The sequence below is a fragment of the Rutidosis leptorrhynchoides genome, chromosome 4 (assembly GCF_046630445.1).
Source record: "Rutidosis leptorrhynchoides isolate AG116_Rl617_1_P2 chromosome 4, CSIRO_AGI_Rlap_v1, whole genome shotgun sequence".
NCBI classification, from domain to species: Eukaryota; Viridiplantae; Streptophyta; class Magnoliopsida; order Asterales; family Asteraceae; genus Rutidosis; species Rutidosis leptorrhynchoides.
Genome location: NC_092336.1, coordinates 31,807,047 through 31,822,133, shown reverse-complemented (window position 1 = coordinate 31,822,133; position 15,087 = coordinate 31,807,047).

The window sequence follows — 15,087 nt, the reverse complement described above, 5'->3', positions numbered from 1 at the left end:
AGAGCATTTATTATTAATACTAGAGAGGCGTGTGAAGACCCGGAGCTTGTTACGGGTACGTTTACCATTAATAAGTTATCAGCATCTATTATATTTGATACTGGTGCCGATAGAAGTTATATGTGTAGAGACTTTTACGCTAAATTAAATTGTTCATCATTACCTCTAGATGCTAAGTACATGATTGAGTTAGCTAATGGTAAACTAATTAAAGCCGATAAAATTTGCCGTGATTGTAAAATAAATTTAGCCGGAGAAACGTTCAAAATTGATTTGATACCCGTAGAATTAGGAAGTTTTGAGGTAATAGTCGGCATAGACTGGATGTCTGAAATAGGAGCTGAAGTTGTGTGTGCCAAGAAGGCAATTCGCATTCCTCGTAAGGATAAAATGCCAGTAATGATTTATGGGGAGAAGAGTAACTCAAAGTTAAAACTCATTAGCTGTTTGAAAGCTCAAAAGTGCTTGAAGAGAGGGTGCTATGCTATCCTAGCACATGTTAATAAAGTCGAAACGAAAGAAAAAGATATGTGCATCAACGACGTGCCTGTGGCAAGAGATTTTCCTGAAGTCTTTCCGGAAGAGTTGCCGGGATTACCTCCATTTAGATCTGTAGAATTTCAAATAGATCTAGCACCAGGAGCTGCACCAGTGGCTCGTGCTCCATACAGACTTGCACCGTCTGAAATGAAAGAGTTACAAAGCCAGTTACAAGAATTACATGACCGTGGATTCATTCGACCGAGCACTTCACCGTGGGGAGCTCCGATTTTATTTGTCAAGAAGAAAGATGGATCCTTCCGAATGTGTATAGATTACCGTGAATTAAATAAGTTAACTATCAAGAATCAGTATCCACTACCGAGAATTGACGACTTATTTGATCAACTGCAAGGATCATGTGTTTATTCGAAAATCGATCTAAGATCGGGCTATCATCAACTACGCGTCAAAGAAGAAGATATTCCGAAAACTGCTTTCCGAACACGCTACGGTCATTACGAATTTTTGGTCATGCCGTTTGGATTAACGAATACCCCAGCTGTATTCATGGACCTCATGAATTGAGTTTGTAGTCCGTATTTAGATAAGTTTGTTATCGTTTTCATTGACGATATTCTCATCTATTCCAAAAATGAGCAAGAGCATGAGCAGCATTTAAGGTTGGTATTAGAATTGTTAAGAAAAGAACAGTTATACGCCAAATTTTCTAAGTGTGCATTTTGGTTGAAAGAAGTGCAATTTCTTGGCCACGTTGTTAGTAGCAAAGGAATTCAGGTTGATCCAGCTAAAATTGAGGCCATTGAAAAATGGGAGACTCCTAAGACACCAACGCAGATACATCAATTTTTGGGTTTAGCCGGTTATTATAGAAGGTTTATTCAAGATTTTTCCCGAATAGCTAAACCATTAACAGCGTTAACGCAAAAAGGGAAGAAGTTTGAATGGACTTCTGAGCAGGAGAGTGCATTTCAATTACTGAAGAAGAAGTTGACTACAGCGCCTATTTTATCGTTACCTGAAGGGAACGATGATTTTGAGATATATTGTGACGCTTCGCGACAAGGTTTTGGTTGCGTCCTTATGCAACGAAAGAAAGTTATTGCGTACGCATCCCGACAATTGAAGATTCACGAGCAAAATTATACGACGCATGATCTAGAACTGGGAGCAGTAGTGTTTACATTGAAGATATGGAGACACTACTTATATGGGGTTAAATGCACTGTGTTTACCGATCATAAAATCCTTCAACATATTTTCGATCAAAAACAGCTGAACATGAGGCAACGTAGGTGGGTCGAACTGATAAACGACTATGATTGTGAGATTCGCTATCATCCTGGGAATGCGAATGTAGTGGCTGACGCTCTAAGCAGAAAAGAACGAAAGCCAATTTGAGTACGAGCGATGAACATAAAAATTCGCATGAATCTCAACTCACAAATCAAAGAGGCTGAACGAGAAGCTCTTACTAAGGAAAACATAAGAAATTAAATAATGAAGAAGTATGAGAAGCAACTCGTTATACGGGAAGACGGAATTCGATGTTTTGCAGAACGTATTTGGGTACCAAAGTTGGGTGGATTAAGGAAGTTGATATTGAACGAGGCACATAAGACAAGATACTCGATACATCCTAGAGTTGGAAAGATGTATCAAGATCTTAAGACGCATTATTGGTGGCTTAATTTAAAGACAAACGTTGCAACATATGTCAGGGAATGTTTAACTTGTTCCAAAGTCAAAGCAGAACACCAGAAGCCGTCAGGGTTACTTCAACAACCAGAAATCCCAGAATGGAAATGGGACGGTATTACCATGGATTTTATCACAAAGTTACCCAGGACTACATGGGGTTATGACACCATTTGGGTAATAGTTGATCATCTCACCAAATCTGCACATTTCTTGCCTATAAAGGAAACAGATAAAACGGAGAAACTATTACGATTATACATAAAGAAAATTGTTTCAAGGCATGGAATACCTATTTCCATTATATCCGATCGTGATAGTAGATTTACATCAAAGTTCTGGCAATCACTACAGGAGGCCCTGGGAACTCGTTTGGATATGAGCACCACATATCATCCACAAACTGACGGGCAGAGTGAAAGAACAATTCAGACTCTTGAAGACATGCTCAGGGCATGTGTGATCGATTTTGGAAACGGATGGAATAAATATCTACCATTAGCAGAATTCTCGTATAATAATAGTTATCATGCGAGCATTAAAGCTGCACCATTCGAAGCACTGTATAGAAGGAAGTGTAGATCCCCTATCGGTTGGAATGAAGTAGGAGACCGACGATTAACTGGTCCTGAAATCATACATGAAACTACTGAGAAGATAGTACAAATCTGAAATGTCCCGTTCTTATTGATTAAAAACGTTCCATATTAATTGATTTCGTTGCGAGGTTTTGACCTCTATATGAGACGTTTTTCAAAGACTGCATTCATTTTTAAAACAAACCATAACCTTTATTTCATAAATAAAGGTTTAAAAAGCTTTACGTAGATTATCAAATAATGATAATCTAAAATATCCTGTTTACACACGACCATTACATAATGGTTTACAATACAAATATGTTACATCGAAATCAGTTTCTTGAATGCAGTTTTTACACAATATCATACAAACATGGACTCCAAATCTTTTCCTTATTTTAGTATGCAACAGCGGAAGCTCTTAATATTCACCTGAGAATAAACATGCTTTAAACGTCAACAAAAATGTTGGTGAGTTATAGGTTTAACCTATATATATCAAATCGTAACAATAGACCACAAGATTTCATATTTCAATACACATCCCATACATAGAGATAAAAATCATTCATATGGTGAACACCTGGTAACCGACATTAACAAGATGCATATATAAGAATATCCCCATCATTCCGGGACACCCTTCGGATATGATATAAATTTCGAAGTACTAAAGCATCCGGTACTTTGGATGGGGTTTGTTAGGCCCAATAGATCTATCTTTAGGATTCGCGTCAATTAGGGTGTCTGTTCCCTAATTCTTAGATTACCAGACTTAATAAAAAGGGGCATATTCGATTTCGATAATTCAACCATAGAATGTAGTTTCACGTACTTGTGTCTATTTTGTAAATCATTTATAAAACCTGCATGTATTCTCATCCCAAAAATATTAGATTTTAAAAGTGGGACTATAACTCACTTTCACAGATTTTTACTTCGTCGGGAAGTAAGACTTGGCCACTGGTTGATTCACGAACCTATAACAATATATACATATATATCAAAGTATGTTCAAAATATATTTACAACACTTTTAATATATTTTGATGTTTTAAGTTTATTAAGTCAGCTGTCCTCGTTAGTAACCTACAACTAGTTGTCCACAGTTAGATGTACAGAAATAAATCGATAAATATTATCTTGAATCAATCCACGACCCAGTGTATACGTATCTCAGTATTGATCACAACTCAAACTATATATATTTTGGAATCAACCTCAACCCTGTATAGCTAACTCCAACATTCACATATAGAGTGTCTATGGTTGTTCCGAAATATATATAGATGTGTCGACATGATAGGTCGAAACATTGTATACGTGTCTATGGTATCTCAAGATTACATAATATACAATACAAGTTGATTAAGTTATGGTTGGAATAGATTTGTTACCAATTTTCACGTAGCTAAAATGAGAAAAATTATCCAATCTTGTTTTACCCATAACTTCTTCATTTTAAATCCGTTTTGAGTGAATCAAATTGCTATGGTTTCATATTGAACTCTATTTTATGAATCTAAACAGAAAAGTATAGGTTTATAGTCGGAAAAATAAGTTACAAGTCGTTTTTGTAAAGGTAGTCATTTCAGTCGAAAGAACGACGTCTAGATGACCATTTTAGAAAACATACTTCCACTTTGAGTTTAATCATAATTTTTGGATATAGTTTCATGTTCATAATAAAAATCATTTTCTCAGAATAACAACTTTAAAATCAAAGTTTATCATAGTTTTTAATTAACTAACCCAAAACAGCCCGCGGTGTTACTACGACGGCGTAAATCCGGTTTTACGGTGTTTTTCGTGTTTCCAGGTTTTAAATCATTAAGTTAGCATATCATATAGATATAGAACATGTCTTTAGTTGATTTTAAAAGTCAAGTTAGAAGGATTAACTTTTGTTTGCGAACAAGTTTAGAATTAACTAAACTATGTTCTAGTGATTACAAGTTTAAACCTTCGAATAAGATAGCTTTATATGTATGAATCGAATGATGTTATGAACATCATTACTACCTTAAGTTCCTTGGATAAACCTACTGGAAAAGAGAAAAATGGATCTAGCTTCAATGGATCCTTGGATGGCTTGAAGTTCTTGAAGCAGAATCATGACACGAAAACAAGTTCAAGTAAGATCATCACTTGAAATAAGATTGTTATAGTTATAGAAATTGAACCAAAGTTTGAATATGATTATTACCTTGTATTAGAATGATAACCTACTGTAAGAAACAAAGATTTCTTGAGGTTGGATGATCACCTTACAAGATTGGAAGTGAGCTAGCAAACTTGAAAGTATTCTTGATTTTATGAAACTAGAACTTTTGGAATTTATGAAGAACACTTAGAACTTGAAGATAGAACTTGAGAGAGATCAATTAGATGAAGAAAATTGAAGAATGAAAGTGTTTGTAGGTGTTTTTGGTCATTGGTGTATGGATTAGATATAAAGGATATGTAATTTTGTTTTCATGTAAATAAGTCATGAATGATTACTCATATTTTTGTAATTTTATGAGATATTTCATGCTAGTTGCCAAATGATGGTTCCCACATGTGTTAGGTGACTCACATGGGCTGCTAAGAGCTGATCATTGGAGTGCATATACCAATAGTACATACATCTAAAAGCTGTGTATTGTACGAGTACGAATACGGGTGCATACGAGTAGAATTGTTGATGAAACTGAACGAGGATGTAATTGTAAGCATTTTTGTTAAGTAGAAGTATTTTGATAAGTGTATTGAAGTCTTTCAAAAGTGTATAAATACATATTAAAACACTACATGTATATACATTTTAACTGAGTCGTTAAGTCATCGTTAGTCGTTACATGTAAGTGTTGTTTTGAAACCTTTAGGTTAACGATCTTGTTAAATGTTGTTAACCCAATGTTTATAATATCAAATGAGATTTTAAATTATTATATTATCATGATATTATCATGTATGAATATCTCTTAATATGATATATATACATTAAATGTCTTTACAACGATAATCGTTACATATATGTCTCGTTTAAAAATCATTAAGTTAGTAGTCTTGTTTTTACATATGTAGTTCATTGTTAATATACTTAATGATATGTTTACTTATCATAGTATCATGTTAACTATATATATATCCATTATATGTCATCATATAGTTTTTACAAGTTTTAACGTTCGTGAATCACCGGTCAACTTGGGTGGTCAATTGTCTATATGAAACATATTTCAATTAATCAAGTCTTAACAAGTTTGATTGCTTAACATGTTGGAAACATTTAATCATGTAAATATCAATCTCAATTAATATATATAAACATGGAAAAGTTCGGGTCACTACAGTACCTACCCGTTAAATAAATTTCGTCCCGAAATTTTAAGCTGTTGAAGGTGTTGACGAATCTTCTGGAAATAGATGCGGGTATTTCTTCTTCATCTGATCTTCACGCTCCCAGGTGAACTCGGGTCCTCTACGAGCATTCCATCGAACCTTAACAATTGGTATCTTGTTTTGCTTAAGTCTTTTAACCTCACGATCCATTATTTCGACGGGTTCTTCGATGAATTGACGTTTTTCGTTGATTTGGATTTCATCTAACGGAATAGTGAGATCTTCTTTAGCAAAACATTTCTTTAAATTCGAGACGTGGAAAGTGTTATGTACAGCCGCGAGTTGTTGAGGTAACTCTAGTCGGTAAGCTACTGGTCCGACACGATCAATAATCTTGAATGGTCCAATATACCTTGGATTTAATTTCCCTCGTTTACCAAATCGAACAACGCCTTTCCAAGGTGCAACTTTAAGCATGACCATCTCTCCAATTTCAAATTCTATATCTTTTCTTTTAATGTCAGCGTAGCTCTTTTGTCGACTTTGGGCGGTTTTCAACCGTTGTTGAATTTGGATGATCTTCTCGGTAGTTTCTTGTATAATCTCTGGACCCGTAATCTGTCTATCCCCCACTTCACTCCAACAAATCGGAGACCTGCACTTTCTACCATAAAGTGCTTCAAACGGCGCCATCTCAATGCTTGAATGGTAGCTGTTGTTGTAGGAAAATTCTGCTAACGGTAGATGTCAATCCCAACTGTTTCCGAAATCAATAACACATGCTCGTAGCATGTCTTCAAGCGTTTGTATCGTCCTTTCGCTCTGCCCATCAGTTTGTGGATGATAGGCAGTACTCATGTCTAGACGAGTTCCTAATGCTTGCTGTAATGTCTGCCAGAATCTTGAAATAAATCTGCCATCCCTATCAGAGATAATAGAGATTGGTATTCCATGTCTGGAGATGACTTCCTTCAAATACAGTCGTGCTAACTTCTCCATCTTGTCATCTTCTCTTATTGGCAAGAAGTGTGCTGATTTGGTGAGACGGTCAACTATTACCCAAATAGTATCAAAACCACTTGCAGTCCTTGGCAATTTAGTGATGAAATCCATGGTAATGTTTTCCCATTTCCATTCCGGGATTTCGGGTTGTTGAAGTAGACCTGATGGTTTCTGATGCTCAGCTTTGACCTTAGAACACGTCAAACATTCTCCTACGTATTTAGCAACATCGGCTTTCATACCCGGCCACCAAAAATGTTTCTTGAGATCCTTGTACATCTTCCCCGTTCCAGGATGTATTGAGTATCTGGTTTTATGAGCTTCTCTAAGTACCATTTCTCTCATATCTCCAAATTTTGGTACCCAAATCCTTTCAGCCCTATACCGGGTTCCGTCTTCCCGAATATTAAGATGCTTCTCCGATCCTTTGGGTATTTCATCCTTTAAATTTCCCTCTTTTAAAACTCCTTGTTGCGCCTCCTTTATTTGAGTAGTAATGTTATTATGAATCATTATATTCATAGATTTTACTCGAATGGGTTCTCTGTCCTTCCTGCTCAAGGCATCGGCTACCACATTTGCCTTCCCCGGGTGGTAACGAATCTCAAAGTCGTAATCATTCAATAATTCAATCCACCTACGCTGCCTCATATTCAGTTGTTTCTGATTAAATATGTGTTGAAGACTTTTGTGGTCGGTATATATAATACTTTTGACCCCATATAAGTAGTGCCTCCAAGTCTTTAATGCAAAAACAACCGCGCCTAATTCCAAATCATGCGTCGTATAATTTTGTTCGTGAATCTTCAATTGTCTAGACGCATAAGCAATCACCTTCGTTCGTTGCATTAATACACAACCGAGACCTTGCTTTGATGCATCACAATAAATCACAAAATCATCATTCCCTTCAGGCAATGACAATATAGGTGCCGTAGTTAGCTTTTTCTTCAATAACTGAAACGCTTTCTCTTGTTCATCATTCCATTCAAATTTCTTCCCTTTATGCGTTAATGCAGTCAAGGGTTTTGCTATTCTGGAAAAGTCTTGGATGAACCTTCTGTAGTAACTAGCTAGTCCTAAAAACTGGCGTATGTGTTTCGGAGTTTTCGGAGTTTCCCACTTTTCAACAGTTTCTATCTTTGCCGGATCCACCTTAATACCTTCTTTGTTCACTATGTGACCGAGGAATTGAACTTCTTCCAACCAAAATGCATACTTTGAAAACTTAGCGTACAATTCTTCCTTCCTCAATACTTCTAACACCTTTCTCAAATGTTCACCGTGTTCTTGGTCATTCTTTGAGTAAATAAGTATGTCATCAATGAAAACAATGACAAACTTGTCAAGGTATGGTCCACACACTCGGTTCATAAGGTCCATGAACACAGCTGGTGCATTAGTTAAACCAAACGGCATGACCATAAACTCGTAATGACCGTAACGTGTTCTGAAAGCAGTCTTTAGAATATCATCTTCTTTCACCCGCATTTGATGATACCCGGAACGTAAGTCAATCTTTGAATAAACAGACGAGCCTTGTAGTTGATCAAATAAGTCATCGATTCTCGGTAGTGGGTAGCGGTTCTTGATGGTAAGTTTGTTCAACTCTCGGTAGTCGATATACAACCTGAATGTACCATCTTTCTTCTTGACAAACAAAACAGGAGCTCCCCACGGTGATGTGCTTGGTCGAATGAAACCACGCTCTAAAAGTTCTTGTAATTGGCTTTGTAGTTCTTTCATCTCGCTGGGTACGAGTCTGTAAGGAGCACGAGCTATTGGTGCAGCTCCTGGTACAAGATCTATTTGAAATTCAACGGATCGATGTGGGGGTAATCCCGGTAATTCTTTCATAAATACATCAGGAAATTCTTTTGCGACGGGAACATCATTGATGCTCTTTTCTTCAGTTTGTACTTTCTCGACGTGTGCTAGAACAGCATAGCAACCTTTTCTTATTAGTTTTTGTGCCTTCAAATTACTAATAAGATGTAGTTTCGTGTTGCCCTTTTCTCCGTACACCATTAAGGGTTTTCCTTTTTCTCGTATAATGCGAATTGCATTTTTGTAACAAACGATCTCCGCTTTCACTTCTTTCAACCAGTCCATACCGATTATCACATCAAAACTCCCTAACTCTACTGGTATCAAATCAATCTTAAATGTTTCGCTAACCAGTTTAATTTCTCGATTCCGACATATATTATCTGCTGAAATTAATTTACCATTTGCTAATTCGAGTAAAAATTTACTATCCAAAGGCGTCAATGGACAACTTAATTTAGCACAAAAATCTCTACTCATATAGCTTCTATCCGCACCCGAATCAAATAAAACGTAAGCAGATTTATTGTCAATAAGAAACGTACCCGTAACAAGCTCCGGGTCTTCCTGTGCCTCTGCCGCATTAATATTGAAAACTCTTCCACGGCCTTGTCCATTCGTGTTCTCCTGGTTCGGGCAATTTCTAATAATGTTGCCTGGTTTTCCACATTTATAACAAACTACATTGGCATAACTTGCTCCGACACTACTTGCTTCGCCATTACTCGTTCCGACACCATTTGTTCCTTTCGTTCTATTAACCCCTGGTCCGTAGACCTCACACTTCGCCGCGCTATGACCATTTCTTTTACACTTGTTGCAAAATTTGGTGCAGAACCCCGAGTGATTCTTTTCACACCTTTGGCATAGCTGCTTCTGATTGTTGTTGTTGTTGCGGTTATTATTGTTGTTGGGATGATTGTTGTAGTTGCTGTTGTTGTTGTTGTTGTTGTTGTTGTTGTTGTTGGGCCGTTTGTTGTAGTTGCGATTGATGTTGCGATTGTTGGGATAATTGTTGCGATTATTGTTGTAATTGTTGTTGTTGTTGTATTGGTGATTCTTATCACCGTTTTCCTCCCACTTTCTTTTGACTTGCTTCACATTGGCCTCTTCAGCAGTCTGTTCTTTAATTCTTTCTTCAATTTGGTTCACGAGTTTGTGAGCCATTCTACATGCCTGTTGTATGGAGGCGGGCTCGTGTGAACTTATATCTTCTTGGATTCTTTCCGGTAATCCTTTCACAAATGCGTCGATCTTCTCTTCCTCATCTTCGAATGCTCCCGGACATAATAGGCACAATTCTGTGAATCGTCTTTCGTACGTGGTAATATCAAATCCTTGGGTTCGTAACCCTCTAAGTTCTGTCTTGAGCTTATTGACCTCGGTTCTGGGACGGTACTTCTCGTTCATCAAGTGCTTGAATGCTGACCACGGTAGTGCGTACGCATCGTCTTGTCCCACTTGCTCTAGATAGGTATTCCACCATGTTAACGCAGAACCTGTGAAGGTATGCGTAGCGTACTTTACTTTGTCCTCTTCAGTACACTTACTTATGGCAAACACCGATTCGACCTTCTCGGTCCACCGTTTCAATCCGATCGGTCCTTCGGTTCCATCAAATTCCAAAGGTTTGCAGGCAGTGAATTCTTTGTAGGTGCATCCTACACGATTTCCTGTACTGCTAGATCCAAGGTTATTGTTGGTATGTAGTGCAGCCTGTACTGCGGCTATGTTTGAAGCTAGAAAAGTACGGAATTCCTCTTCATTCATATTCACGGTGTGTCGAGTAGTCGGTGCCATTTCCTTCAAAATAGTTAAATGGAACAAGTTAATCATACAGAATATTAAGAGTAGTTAATAGTATTTTGTAGCATAATATGAACTCATTTATAAAAGCTTTTTCTTCATATTAGCGTTTTATAAGTTTAAATTCGGGTAGTACCTACCCGTTAAGTTCATACTTAGTAGCTAATATACAATTCAACTACTACAATTCTATATGAAAAACTGATTATAATAATATTTCACGTTCAAACTTTTATACAATATTTTACAAACTTACAATACCGCTTATTTTACATAAAGCATGAAATATAGCACACAATAACTTTGATACAAGATAGTTGTGAAGACAATTCTAGCTAGTACACAAGTCGTTCAGCAAAGGCAATAAAGATACGTAATTCATACGTCCAGAAACAAGTCATGCATTCTGGTTTTACTAGGACTACTTCCCATCCTTGGTCTTGTGCAACATAACCGTTATGGCCGTTGATAAGACAGCGTGTTGTAACGTCATCAAAGGGACGAGGGTTACGTAATGTCCAACAGTCCCGTAATAATCTAAAAACCTCATTTCTTACCCCAATTACCGACTCCGTCACTTGTGGAAACGTTTTGTTTAATAGTTGTAGCCCGATGTTCTTGTTCTCACTTTGGTGAGAAGCGAACATTACTAATCCGTAAGCATAACATGCTTCTTTATGTTGCATGTTAGCCGCTTTTTCTAAATCACGAAGTCCAATATTCGGATATATTGAGTCAAAATAATTTCTTAACCCGTTGCGTAAAATAGCATTTGGGTTCCCCGCAATATATGTGTCAAAGTAAACACATCGTAACTTATGGGTTTCCCAATGTGATATCCCCCATCTTTCAAACGAAAGTCTCTTATAAACCAAGACATTCTTGGAACGTTCTTCGAATGTCTTACAAACTGATCTCGCCTTAAATAGTTGTGCCGAGGAATTCTGACCGACTCTAGACAAGATTTCATCAATCATGTCTCCGGGTAGGTCTCTTAAAATATTGGGTTGTCTATCCATTTTGTGTTTTTATACTGTAAAATAGACAAGAGTTAGATTCATAAAAAAAAATACTTATTAATACAAGCAATTTTTACATATATCATAAAGCATAAGCACACTATATTACATATATTACACCACACGAATATAACTATCTTATTCCGACTCGCTCGTTTCTTCTTGTTCGGTTTTGGTTCGTTTTGCCAAGTTTCTAGGGATATATGATGTTCCCCTAATACGAGCCGTCGTTGTCCACATTGGTTTAGAAAAACCTGGTGGTTTAGAGGTTCCCGGGTCATTGTTACAACTTAAGGACTTCGGGCGTTGACGATACATATAAAGTTCATCGGGGTTGGAATTAGATTTCTCTATTTTTATGCCCTTTCCCTTATTATTTTCTTTTGCCTTTTTAAATTCAGTTGGGGTAATTTCTATAACATCATCGGAATTCTCGTCGGAATCCGATTCATCGGAGAATTGGTAATCCTCCCAATATTTTGCTTCCTTGGCGGAAACACCATTGACCATAATTAACCTTGGTCGGTTGGTTGAGGATTTTCTTTTACTTAACCGTTTTATTATTTCCCCCACCGGTTCTATTTCTTCATCCGGTTCCGATTCTTCTTCCGGTTCCGATTCTTCTTCCGGTTCCGACTCTTCTTCCGGTTCCTCTTCGGGAACTTGTGAATCAGTCCACGAATCATTCCAATTTACATTTGACTCTTCATTATTATTAGGTGAGTCAATGGGACTTGTTCTAGAGGTAGACATCTATCACATAATATCAAACGCGTTAAGAGATTAATATATCACATAATATTCACATGTTAAAAATATATAGTTTCCAACAAAATTTGTTAAGCAATCATTTTTCAAGTAAACACGGTCGAAGTCCAGACTCACTAATGCATCCTAACAAACTCGATAAGATACACTAATGCAAAATTCTGGTTCTCTAAGACCAACGCTCGGATACCAACTGAAATGTCCCGTTCTTATTGATTAAAAACGTTCCATATTAATTGATTTCGTTGCGAGGTTTTGACCTCTATATGAGACGTTTTTCAAAGACTGCATTCATTTTTAAAACAAACCATAACCTTTATTTCATAAATAAAGGTTTAAAAAGCTTTACGTAGATTATCAAATAATGATAATCTAAAATATCCTGTTTACACACGACCATTACATAATGGTTTACAATACAAATATGTTACATCGAAATCAGTTTCTTGAATGCAGTTTTTACACAATATCATACAAACATGGACTCCAAATCTTGTCCTTATTTTAGTATGCAACAGCGGAAGCTCTTAATATTCACCTGAGAATAAACATGCTTTAAACGTCAACAAAAATGTTGGTGAGTTATAGGTTTAACCTATATATATCAAATCGTAACAATAGACCACAAGATTTCATATTTCAATACACATCCCATACATAGAGATAAAAATCATTCATATGGTGAACACCTGGTAACCGACATTAACAAGATGCATATATAAGAATATCCCCATCATTCTGGGACACCCTTCGGATATGATATAAATTTCGAAGTACTAAAGCATCCGGTACTTTGGATGGGGTTTGTTAGGCCCAATAGATCTATCTTTAGGATTCGCGTCAATTAGGGTGTCTGTTCCCTAATTCTTAGATTACCAGACTTAATAAAAAGGGGCATATTCGATTTCGATAATTCAACCATAGAATGTAGTTTCACGTACTTGTGTCTATTTTGTAAATCATTTATAAAACCTGCATGTATTCTCATCCCAAAAATATTAGATTTTAAAAGTGGGACTATAACTCACTTTCACAGATTTTTACTTCGTCGGGAAGTAAGACTTGGCCACTGGTTGATTCACGAACCTATAACAATATATACATATATATCAAAGTATGTTCAAAATATATTTACAACACTTTTAATATATTTTGATGTTTTAAGTTTATTAAGTCAGCTGTCCTCGTTAGTAACCTACAACTAGTTGTCCACAGTTAGATGTACAGAAATAAATCGATAAATATTATCTTGAATCAATCCACGACCCAGTGTATACGTATCTCAGTATTGATCACAACTCAAACTATATATATTTTGGAATCAACCTCAACCCTGTATAGCTAACTCCAACATTCACATATAGAGTGTCTATGGTTGTTCCGAAATATATATAGATGTGTCGACATGATAGGTCGAAACATTGTATACGTGTCTATGGTATCTCAAGATTACATAATATACAATACAAGTTGATTAAGTTATGGTTGGAATAGATTTGTTACCAATTTTCACGTAGCTAAAATGAGAAAAATTATCCAATCTTGTTTTACCCATAACTTCTTCATTTTAAATCCGTTTTGAGTGAATCAAATTGCTATGGTTTCATATTGAACTCTATTTTATGAATCTAAACAGAAAAGTATAGGTTTATAGTCGGAAAAATAAGTTACAAGTCGTTTTTGTAAAGGTAGTCATTTCAGTCGAAAGAACGACGTCTAGATGACCATTTTAGAAAACATACTTCCACTTTGAGTTTAATCATAATTTTTGGATATAGTTTCATGTTCATAATAAAAATCATTTTCTCAGAATAACAACTTTAAAATCAAAGTTTATCATAGTTTTTAATTAACTAACCCAAAACAGCCCGCGGTGTTACTACGACTGCGTAAATCCGGTTTTACGGTGTTTTTCGTGTTTCCAGGTTTTAAATCATTAAGTTAGCATATCATATAGATATAGAACATGTGTTTAGTTGATTTTAAAAGTCAAGTTAGAAGGATTAACTTTTGTTTGCGAACAAGTTTAGAATTAACTAAACTATGTTCTAGTGATTACAAGTTTAAACCTTCGAATAAGATAGCTTTATATGTATGAATCGAATGATGTTATGAACATCATTACTACCTTAAGTTCCTTGGATAAACCTACTGGAAAAGAGAAAAATGGATCTAGCTTCAATGGATCCTTGGATGGCTTGAAGTTCTTGAAGCAGAATCATGACACGAAAACAAGTTCAAGTAAGATCATCACTTGAAATAAGATTGTTATAGTTATAGAAATTGAACCAAAGTTTGAATATGATTATTACCTTGTATTAGAATGATAACCTACTGTAAGAAACAAAGATTTCTTGAGGTTGGATGATCACCTTACAAGATTGGAAGTGAGCTAGCAAACTTGAAAGTATTCTTGATTTTATGAAACTAGAACTTTTGGAATTTATGAAGAACACTTAGAACTTGAAGATAGAACTTGAGAGAGATCAATTAGATGAAGAAAATTGAAGAATGAAAGTGTTTGTAGGTGTTTTTGGTCGTTGGTGTATGGATTAGAT